At 37.0% G+C, this 11,529-nt stretch overlaps 1 long non-coding RNA gene across 1 annotated transcript; it reads left to right on the top strand.

The window, feature by feature from the left end:
• Window positions 1-333: 333 nt before the first annotated feature.
• On the top strand, window positions 334-10,033 carry LOC105143796 (uncharacterized). Its single transcript, XR_845796.2, has 3 exons — window positions 334-3,459; window positions 3,522-3,797; window positions 7,275-10,033. It is a non-coding gene; the product is annotated as an uncharacterized LOC105143796 (long non-coding RNA).
• The last annotated feature ends 1,496 nt before the right edge of the window (window positions 10,034-11,529 follow it).

Raw genomic sequence — 11,529 nt, 5'->3', positions numbered from 1 at the left:
ATCAAGATCAAGAACACGCGGATGAATGTAGAATTTTGATGAATTGCGAATTGTATGTAAATATGTGAAAGTTCTTCGCCTCAAGGCGTTTTCCTGTATAGATATAACTCTTTTTATTATACGCATAATTTTAACTTTATGAACACTCGACTCTACAACTCCTACGCGTTTCATCCCTTCTTATCTCGCATTTAAAATGTCCACATCTTGCATCTGTGGACCAAGCGTTAATCGCGCCATGGACGTGGTGCGTCCTTCGTAAGTCCGCACGTGCCGTTTCTGGCGGCTTCAAGGTCGCGATAATTCGCAAGGGGGAACGCAGAAACACAGGATCCTCTTGTGCACGAGCGACAGCTGGGAAGCAGGCAGTCAGGCATGCGGGGCCCCAAGGTCTCTCTTCCTCAGGGCCCCTATTACGCTCCGACACGCATACTCACATACGCACGCACACGGTCATTTACATGACGATCCTGTTGCTGGACAAAGAACGAGATGGTACCCCGTTCAACCTTCCGGCAAATTCGCACACGTGCACGTATATAGGTCAAACTACGCAGCGGAACTAGCTCCACTTCCCCGTTCCCGGGTTTAAATAAAAGACCGCCGCTGCGACTGGATCATTATAGCATCTATTTTGTTTTTTTATATTGGAACACGTTGAAAGGAACTTAGCGGTGGCGAGGACTGATTCCACTAGTGGCACCAAGTTGTAATACGAACCATCACGTGTTTGACTACTTGTGTTTTTGCTACCAAGTAGAGCGATAGTACTTAATAGGAGTTTAATAGGAGGTTTTATTGGTCAAAACTATTTATCGAGTACCATCTTCGTTTATTAACTCGCACACATTAATTATAGTAACTATTTATTTAACATTTTCGATGGTTCTTTATGTCGTTTAGTTTCTCGACTGTTTTTGAGGCCTCAGCGTACAGCTTTAACAAGTCCGTATCGTAAGAGCGATACCACCAGCTCTTTCTATTCCTCTTGACAAATGCGAGGATACGCCTACGTATACGGGGCGGACGCCTAATTTACCATCCGTGATTTTTGCTCGCGCCCCCACGAGAAATGTTCCATCGAAGGGTGAAGCGGAATACAGAAAGAGACTCGTCGATGAATCTATATACACGCGTATATAAGCTCTTTCCGTATGACGTATAGCCGTGATTACCCTGATGTAGATCCGTCCGTCCATTCTGGCCCCGATAACGCATCGGGAATGTACAGGCCCTTTTCTTCTCTCTCCTCTCTTTCTCTTTCTTTTTCCATCGGTGAACGCATCGATCATCGTTGCGCCCACGATTTTTCATTCGGAGTTCCTTTACCAGAAAAAAGCCCATCGAGATTGAAAAGCCATTCCGCCGTCTGGGAATGCAAAACGAGGCTTTTTGTCGGGTGCAGCAATGGCCGTTGTTATGGACGGGATTCTTTTCGACGTAAACAATCTGAACAATTAATCTGACACGAAAAAGAAAAACATTTATATCAATAGAGTTCCAATCGTAACGTGACTTGCGTGAAACGAACGAATTATGCTTGTAACAAGTCTAAAAATATATACTTTTATAGCTTCGTGAAAGTAAAAGTTATTTAATGCTCGTGTAAGTAAAAGTAACTTTTAACGGATGCTTTTGTAATTTTCCAGCAGTTAAGAATATTAAAACTGTGTAACGAACACTTAGCTTAACGACGGTTATTAAAAAGATTTACAAGGAATCTCGAGATTCTATATTAGTTTACTTTCTGTCCTCTCGAGTTCCATTATCACTTTATTATATTGCTTTATTATTATGCGTGAGAAAATCATTTCACCAAAGCACGCAGATGTTCCTTATATTTTCGTACAATGTACGATGAAATAAAGTCAGAAAGCAGCATCAATCTCCCTCGTAATAAAATAATATACCTACTTGAAGCACGAAATTCACGGATTATGGCAGACGTCCTTTATCGGTTTCACAGAAAAAAATGAATTCCTGATTCACGTATATTTTTATTCTTGCATGCTATTTACTTTCATTTAAGTATAAAATGTTCTCTTCAATTATAAATATTCACTGGCATCAATAATAAATAGATTTATGCAAAGTATATTTTATTCTTAAAATTGTATTCTTCTTTCTAAAATTATTATACGATTCTAACAAACTCAATCGCATTATTTACAAACTATTTATTCTTGGATTAAGAATTCCAAATTTGAAAATTCACCGACAAGCGGCAACAGTATGTATATATAAGGGTCCCTCAGTAATATCAAGATGTCGGAAGTGCATGGGTGTAGCGAATGACGATTGATGGTGGTTTTATGAGTGAACTGTTGCATTCGTGGAACATACTTCTAAATGTGATTCAATCTTTAAGAGTGGATGAAATATTCAGCTCGTCCCGTTTGCATCCTTATTTGCAATACGGCTAACGGAGGTTGATAGAACAGTCTCAGCATTTCACTTGCCTTTGAGCTACATTAATAGAGGATATAATCCAAGTTTGATTCAGTTTTTCCTTGGGAACTTGTATCCCGTGCATGCTCTATAAACGTGACACTTCACTTACAAAGCTATACTGCAGTATTGGTTTCTGTCATCTTGATGTTAGTAAAAAACATTCTGAGAGTTTGAAATAAGTTTACAAAAGGTATCATTGAAGAAAAAAATAATGCTAATGTGATTCAATATTTAGTATTGAACGAGTGCAACTTTATTCTTTTATTGAATAAAATTTGTTTTGAATAAGAATAAAATTTATTTTGTTTTACGATAATAATTTATTGTTAATCGGAAATTGTTTATTCTTGGCGCTATTCTAAGCATAAAATATTCCTGGGTTAAAGCGTTTATGCATTTTTTAAATTCATTTTTTTGTGTGGTATCGCGGTCGATTTCTCGGCGATAATTTAGCCGATCGATTGAATTTTATAGGTGGTTCCTTTTTCTCGTGATGTCCCCGCTCGCTGCGGAGTCGATCATGATGATACTCGGTGTTGGTACACCGGTGAATTGAGGAAGATTCGACCATCCGGAAGCACGCGCCGATTCGCCTCAAATCGTCCGTGGCCAGAAATTATTGCCCGAAATTATACGTTTCGCGTGCTGGCTACATCAATTCCAACGTGCTGTTTTATGGTTCCACGAGGGTTCTGCATCACCCCCCGCAATCTCAATCACAACGCTGGGCCGCTCCTATGTGACGGCTCTTTCGTTCGAACGAATCCTCCAATCTAACACAATCGGGCACGTGACTCGATACGGACCTCATGAAAAATGTCTCGTAGAAAATTGAAGCGTCCTTCTTCTCCCTTGTGGTGCGCAGTTTGTAGGAAGCTCTTGTCGAGACCACCAAGCATCTGCCTTTGCCGTTTGGAGAACGCGCATGATTTTCTTCCAGCATTCGTTACCTGTTTTTGAATGAAATATAAATTTTGGCAGGCGTCTATTATTATCGTTTATCCTAATGTAAGTATATATATTTAAAAATTCACGACTTGATCACCTTAATGTCATTGTGCTATTCTTAGGGGCTATCTCGGCATTATATACATAAAAAAGGAAGGAAGAAAAGGCAATACAGCACGAGCGCGATAGCAGATATGAAAGAGCATGACTTACAGGACGTCTCCTAGTTCCAAGATGAAGAGCCATAAGCCGCTCGTTTCCTTGCGAGAAAGATTCGAGGTGGAATCACCGTCAAAGGCGATGCCGCGGAAGCCGTCGACGTCCCCCCGAGATTGATGCCCGTAGGCGAATTTAAAAGTGACAGGGTGAAGAATCGAGGATACTTTCGAAACATCGAGGTAACATATTATATATAGGGTGATCCGCATTACGATGAGAGCCTCAGAATATCAGAAGGTAGATAAATGTAGGACGGTGTTTAAAATTGAAAATGATTAGAAGAGAAATTTTTCTCCCCCGCGAATAAAAAAAGCAAATCTGTTATTCGTATTTTTTTTAAATAATATAAAATAGTCAAGGACTCTTACAAATTCAATAACAATATAACGATAAACGGGCAAATAAGAGTCGATTTTTTTAAAAATGTGAACGTATAAACATTATTAATAAGAGTTAAATACATACATAATAGAATCTAGAAATATTATTACATGTTTCAGCTCTTATATTGAGCCATCTTCAGATATTATCCTCCTTTCGCTTTACATTAGATACTATCTTCTTAGATACTATCTTCTAAGAGATAAAAAACATGATGTAATGTGTTCCACTTTATGTAGTGATCTTGACTGTTACATGGCAGATGTCTGATACAAACACGAACTATTAGATGGTCGATTGTTACGGAATTTCATGATGTTGTGATCAGAAAGACAAAATTCACTCGCCAATAAATAGATAAATAATTTGATAATTCTTTAGAAAAATTGTCTTTTTTATATTCAGTAAAAAGTAAGTAAACAACATCATCTCGATGAAACATTCATGATCGCAGTTATTGTTTCGTGGGATGAACACTTTGTCAAAATCATTATTTAAAAATGTATAAAATATAATGACAAAACGTCAGCCAGATAGTGACGATAAATATACTCCACAGTTCGTATGAGAAACAAATTAATTTTATGCAAAGAATGAATCCTCCAGGGATATTATTTTGATGTTATGTTAATACGATAGACGATACGGCAGACCGTCACTATCTAAAGAACGACTAATAGATTGACAAAACGATTCAATAAGAACAAAGTCAAATTTTGTTTATAATAAATGTATAGGTTTTATGAAGACACCTTCAGTGTCGGTTTGTTAGATTGAGACTGTTTTTTTATTTTTTAATATTCAACATCTTAGAAATTAAGCGTTTATTATAACATGGTTCTTCATCTAATATCTAGATGTTATTAAAAACATATAATAATATTTCTAAATTCCATTATGTATTTACCTCTTATTAATAATATTTAAAGGTTCACATTTTTTAAAAATCGACTCTTATTTGCCCGTTACATTGTTATTTTTTTAAATAGCTGTGCCAAAGAATTCTATTTTGATAGTTATATGTAGTAGTAGAAAAACTCTCACACATTTTCCATTAGCAAATTAATTAAATTGCACATATGAAACGTGCACGTGCTAGTAATTGAATCGCGTGCTGATAAAAAGAAATGGTCGAATATAACTGGTTATCCAAATTTATTTAAATGAATATTAAGATGATTGAATTTTAAATTGTATATTTTTTTAATATTATGTATTTTGCTCAATACATATTCATTAATAATTTCGAATGGAAATTGAATTAACAAAATATAGTGCATTATCATATATCATAGTTTGATCATTTAACTTTGACATTTGTTTAACCAATAACGAAAGACCACTGAGTTGCTCGCACTCGTTTTTTCAAAGCCTACGATTAGATACACGAATGAAATACACCGGAAGACGCTTAGTTTTACCACGAAATTGAGACAGCTGGGTCCCATCGACCTGCTTTTTCTCAGATCCCTAAATTCAAGTTTTTCGAGTAATCTATACTTTGCATCCCCTAATTTCTGTTTGTTACCACTAGGCTACAACTCGATCACCCTAGCAGGATCACCACTATGATATATAGATAACTCATAATTACAAGCCATTCGCGTGCCGACAAATTTTTATTGGCTTGCCATGGCGCCGTTAGATCATTCGCTAGACGAATCCTTCGTACATAAAAACGACGCGCATTCTCGTGACGAGGTGCCATACATTTCACGATGCCGTATTCTCGGATATCGCAGGTACGATATTTTACCCCTGTTCTATTTGATTTCTTCCGCGATTAATCTCCTTGTTCGACGAAACCACCTCATTGCCGGGTGAGATACTTTCCGTTATGTCGGGCGTTTAACCCGAATTGGATTTTAATCGTTTCTCCAAACGCAAGTTTGTCCGGTGGCGAAATACGGCCGAATTCGTTCAATTGCTCATTTTCGTGCTTCACGTATTTCCGCGGGAGGAGAAAAATCATGTTATATCGTATTATGGAACGTTTCGTCGCGTGTCGTTTCGATCGATCGCTTAAACATTGTAATACACAAAGGGGAAAGTCAGGTATGAGATCGACAATTGCATAATGAGGCGCAAGCAAGAAATATTAGCGTGACGTGTACTTATATCATTAGCGTAATGTATCGTATCTCGCGAATTGCCTCGACCTGGCACGAAAACACGTTGTTACGCATACCTACGCATGTATTGGAAATGGTTACACTACTGTTACAATGTGGAAAGCAGTTCATTTTCACGGTATTAATGCGATTTTCACGCGATCATGATCCATGCGACAACACGAATTGATACGGATGATTAAATACCGGGTGTGTGACCGTTGAAGTCAGGTAATTTTTGTTGGCCCGAGGATCCCGGAAGAGAAATTAGCGTAATTGTTCAGTGAGGACCCCGTCAACTGGTGCCATATATTGGCTCAGCGGGGAAGAAAGCTCTCCCGAAAATGTATGCAAATGGGGGGGTCGCCTTTTTGGGGTCGGCAATTTTAGTTTTTGGCGTCGCCGAGCAGATCGGACGCTTTGCCTCCCACCGACCATGATTGACAGTACTGTATGGAACACGCGTGTCGTCCAACCCTACTGTCAAAGGAAGAAGCGAGGGGAAGCGAGTTGCCGAGGAGACATGGAGACATGGAGAGCAAGAGAGGGAGAGAAAGAGAAGAGAAGAAGGATAGAGAGAGGGAGGCAGTGCCGGCAATGGCGGATTGTCGAGGGTCCTTCAACATTGCCACCCCAGTCATTACTTTGGCATTAACGGGGGATGATTCTCTTTCCCTCTTTCGCGGATTCACCGGTTCATCGAGTGCTCGAGAGGGCCCACGAGAGGCGGACACGCAGCAGGGGAAGGTGATTCCTCTCTCCGAGGCACGAATGTCGTGCAAAGTTAAATCGGCGGATTTACGAGCGTCGCTCTCTTCTACCTATCGCTGCTGATATTTCGTTATTTTGCGTTTCTCTGCCTGCGGGCTTGTTTTTTCGCAGTGACTTTAATAACGCAACGGAATTTAATAATGACAGAAAGTTTTGCGAAAAACGCTCGGGGACAAATGTATGATTGAAGGAACATATAAAGGAACGTTTCTCAAAAATTCTAAATTTATTATCGCTACAGGTTTACGTTCAGAGGGTATATTTTATTTGTATCGAAAGCAATTCAGTAGATCTCTTCTAAACACATAGTTATAAAACGTATAATTAAAGTTATTTGTTAAATTTAACCTTGCTTGATAAGCGCTTTTCAGTTTCTATCATGTAATGTTTCAGAGAACTGTGAGACTATCGACTTTGACTTTGGGAAGATTTGGCTGTGCATATTGCGCACCGGATTGCCGCAGCTGCTGCGGTTTCCGGGCCTGATGGCCAGTTGGCCGAATTATTGCTAAATTGCGTTCTTCCTTCCATCAAAAATGCACGTGGTAACGCTTATGAGATTTGCATGTAAAATATATTTTCATTCTCCAAATATTAACCCGTTCTCAATGCATTATTAATTGTTAATTTTCATCGATGATACTTTTCCGATAATGTCTATTTAGAATTAATAAAGCATTTTATTTTTTAAATTTTAGTTTGATATTAGCATATATTTTATTTTTATACTAATATTTTATATACATGTTATATTTTTATTATAATATTTTTTTTTAATATTTCGAAGTCATTAATACGAAGCTATTATGAAGTGATGAATATTTATTTTTAAAGTTTTATATTTTATATTTAAATATTATTTTATATTCTATACAACAAAAATATCTTTTAATGAAATGAGGAAAAAGTATATATAAAAGTATGTACAAAAAGTATATATAAAAAATTAATTAACTCTTGCATTTTATTGGAAAATATCGCTTTGAAATTAATAAAAATGCTGGAATTCTATGAAATACTTTTATTTTAAAATTTATCTTTTTAATTTAAATTTTAATTATTTTTAATAGTGAGAGAGCAAAAAGTATTTGTACAAGGAAATTTGTTATAAAAAAAGTCTTATTTGTAGAAAATAAACATTAATTAGCAATTTTATACAATTGAATACATTTTGTTCTAACAAACGAGCTTCCTGATTTTGACGCATGATTCCTGATTTTAGAAGCTAAATTTCTCATCTGTACGAATACTTTTTGAGCATTCAAACAATACAATTTTTAATTTTCATTTATTTTTCAGATGATATATTTTGTATAATTAATACACATCTTTTTGGTATATATAATTTTAAGAAACATACAATCTATTGAATGAATTTCTTTATGAATAAATTGTTAATTATTCAACAAGAAATGATCATCAATTAAACGTCGAATCAACGTCAAATTGAGTTGAACTCATCGTATTTATATCGATTCGACATCAATTCGATAACTCATTTCTCGCTGGATAATATTTATTTTTTAAAAATAAAGTTTTTTTTTAAAAACATTTTCTCTGAATGAATACTTTTTGCACTCACTGTATCTTTTTAACCTTTAGAGAATGGATGTCTTTTTAAATTTTACAGCTCTTCCTTGAGTAAGATTTATAATTCATTGTTTTAGTGTCTTCCTTGTTTCAAAACATGACACTGTTTCAGCGCGACTAATAGTGGCTTTCCCGTCCCCTCAATAAAAGATAATTATTTAATAAAATTAATTATTTAAATTTTAACTATTAAAATTAATTTTTCCATTCTCATTATATCAATTTAAAAAACATTCTCGTTTGGTAAGTGACGTTAAAGACAAAATTATAAAATCCTTCATCAGTTTTTTTGCAGTCTATTCGCATCGTTCATCAATCTACGCAGTTACAAGAGCGCTGTTACTCGCGTAATTTTAAACGTCGACGATTTCGATACGTTTGGTTCGTTCTCCTTTCACAGAGTCTTCTCATTCTCTCCTGACATGTATGTAACGAAAGGGGCACGATTAGTAACGCCACTGCGAAGACGATGGATTATTGACTGGTGCAGTAAAACGACGCCAGATACGCGAATATTTCGCAAGTAGACGTCAGGCAAGATCCTTGGACTCCATTCTGGATATGCGTTTCTGTTCCTTCGGTGGTAGCTGTACGCGGGCTTATAATGTTCACAGGTGAAAGGCTGCGAAAATGTCAAATTGCAAACACGATCTGCAATAACTTCCTTGTTTAGCGCTAAATCGATCGCGGGCGATCAAGCGTGCATAAATAAAATATTTTGCGATAACCATGGCGATTGCATCTCATATTGCGAAACTAATCAGTGATTGATCGTCAGTCGAACCGATCGTGCAATATAAATATTTTAAATTGAAACGTCAGTTTCTGATATTTACTAGTATAATTTATAATTTACAATTTTATAAATAGATACTTGTTTATTTATTTTTTACGAACTCCGTAAAATTAGGTAATACATTTTTTAATATAATTATCTCTATATATTTTAAAGAATAAAAAAGTACATGTAGAGAATTCACCGAGGAATTCTCTTAGTTTATAAATTGAATTTATATTAAAAAAGTTTATCTATAATTAAGTATAGATATGTATATCTTCTAAGTATGTTTCAGTTTAAAACGAACAATTCTATAATGTGGAAAATAGAAGATATGACACTGTATGTGTACATAACAATATACATATATTTAGATAACATTTAAAGATAACAAGAGTGTTTTTAAATTGAAGGAGAAATAGAGTTAACAAATGATGCTATAAATAAGCATTTCCGTAAATTACGATTGCGTAATTATTATTGCGTGAAAAATGAAGTGAATTGCGTAGAAAAATTCTCAGAAGTGACCATATAAATATTACTATTGGCCTTCATCGCAACTTCGTTAACCCACGTTATCCTGCATGTGATAGTATCCATTTGATTACACAACCATATACCCAAGCGATTTCGTTGATAGTATCGCCTACGCATCGGTCGATAAGAACTACATTATATAAACTCATACGAGTAGCTAACAATTTGGTTTCTCCATGCTTGATGAAATACCAATCACGCGAAGATCAAAGGTATACGAAGAGATTTCCAGAATTTTTTTTAAATATATCATACGTAATATTAATAAAATTCCAGTACACTGGACATTTTCAAAGAACAAATACCTGAGATTAACATTATGGAAAAGAAAAACTTTATCGTGATTAGACTCCCGTTATGAATCTGTTTCGAGTCTGAATGAATCGATTTCGATATTTAATACTGTGTCGAAAATTTGCAAGAAACGTTGAGCACGTGCGAGGCATAGAATAACATTTACCTGCGTTATATCGCTGATGGCGTTTAATACCGCCGGATCGGTGCAACGTCCGCAGGCGGCCACCAACTAGTTCAAGGAGAAAGAACATTGGCTTCGGAGCCAAGAGTTTTCACGCTCCGTAGCCGTTTATAGCCATCCTGCATACGCTACTGCCACGATAAACTTCTCGTTTTTTTTTTCTTCAACGGGTATTACCGTTCTGTAATAACACCTTGCTAAAATCAGGCGTTCATTTCGCTGTTTTACGAGATCGTAACGTGTGCGACTTTGCGTTTTTGTTCGGCAAAATCCAAATATATTTTAGTAGTTCTGTACCCTCCAAAAAATGGACTTTGGCTCGGGATAAGAGACTTGTAGTATCTTTATGTCTTTTACTTTTTTTTTTTTAACATGGCCGGAGACACTGTCGCGTCTCCTGATTGAGATCAGACTCGAAACATTTGCAGAACCAGGAAGACTAAAATATAGGAGCCTAAAAGATTTTACGTTGTCAGGCGTTATTATTTTTCCGACAAAAGGTAGAGACTCGATAGACGGAAGACGTTAATTAAGGAACTAATTTACAGGGCTGCTGTATGCATCGCGCTGATTAACTGTCAATTATTCACCGGCGTAGTCCTGGCAGCCGGAGACGCCGTCGAACATGTACACGAATATGTACCGGTTAGACTGCCAACCAACAACCACCCCTCGGCATGTATCGCCGCAGGTGGAACCGCGGAGGAGCGGTCGTGTTTCCCTGGCAACTAGAGAGCCGCATGCTTGGACACTCCGATCCGCTCAATGCAAAATCGAGCTCGTAAACCGCGTATGATCGGCTTTAATGGAACGTCAATGTGTAATCGAACACCGTTGGATTCGAAAAAACTGGCTAATCCTCGCTTCTCGATCATTCGATCCCTCTCGAGGCGACGACCAACGATCGTCACGCCGACTGAAAACTTCGTCGTACATTCTAATCTGTCATTTTATAACGTGTATGAAAAAAAAACATTCGATACCTTACTGTGTTAATTTAAATAGTCGTATTTAAATAGTCGTTCGTTTTCTCTTCAATTCGATGTTCGTCGTATTCGATCGCGAAGGGACGAGGCAAGATTCACCGTCGTGAACGATACACGATGATGTGCACGTAGCGCCGTGGGAGGAATCCTTCGTGCTCGCGTGTTTCCGTGGCAACCATAAACAGGGGCCTCGAAATTTTATTGGCGACCACTGTTGTGTCATAGGCAGGTGGATTACCCCTTTTACGATCCGCATGTGGATATACATTCTCGCTACAG

Source organism: Acromyrmex echinatior, chromosome 5 (genome assembly GCF_024713525.1).
Source record: "Acromyrmex echinatior isolate Ae372 chromosome 5, ASM2471352v2, whole genome shotgun sequence".
Taxonomy (NCBI): Eukaryota; Metazoa; Arthropoda; class Insecta; order Hymenoptera; family Formicidae; genus Acromyrmex; species Acromyrmex echinatior.
The sequence above is the reverse complement of the archived record's forward strand: the minus strand, read 5'-3'. Positions and strand labels throughout refer to the sequence as shown.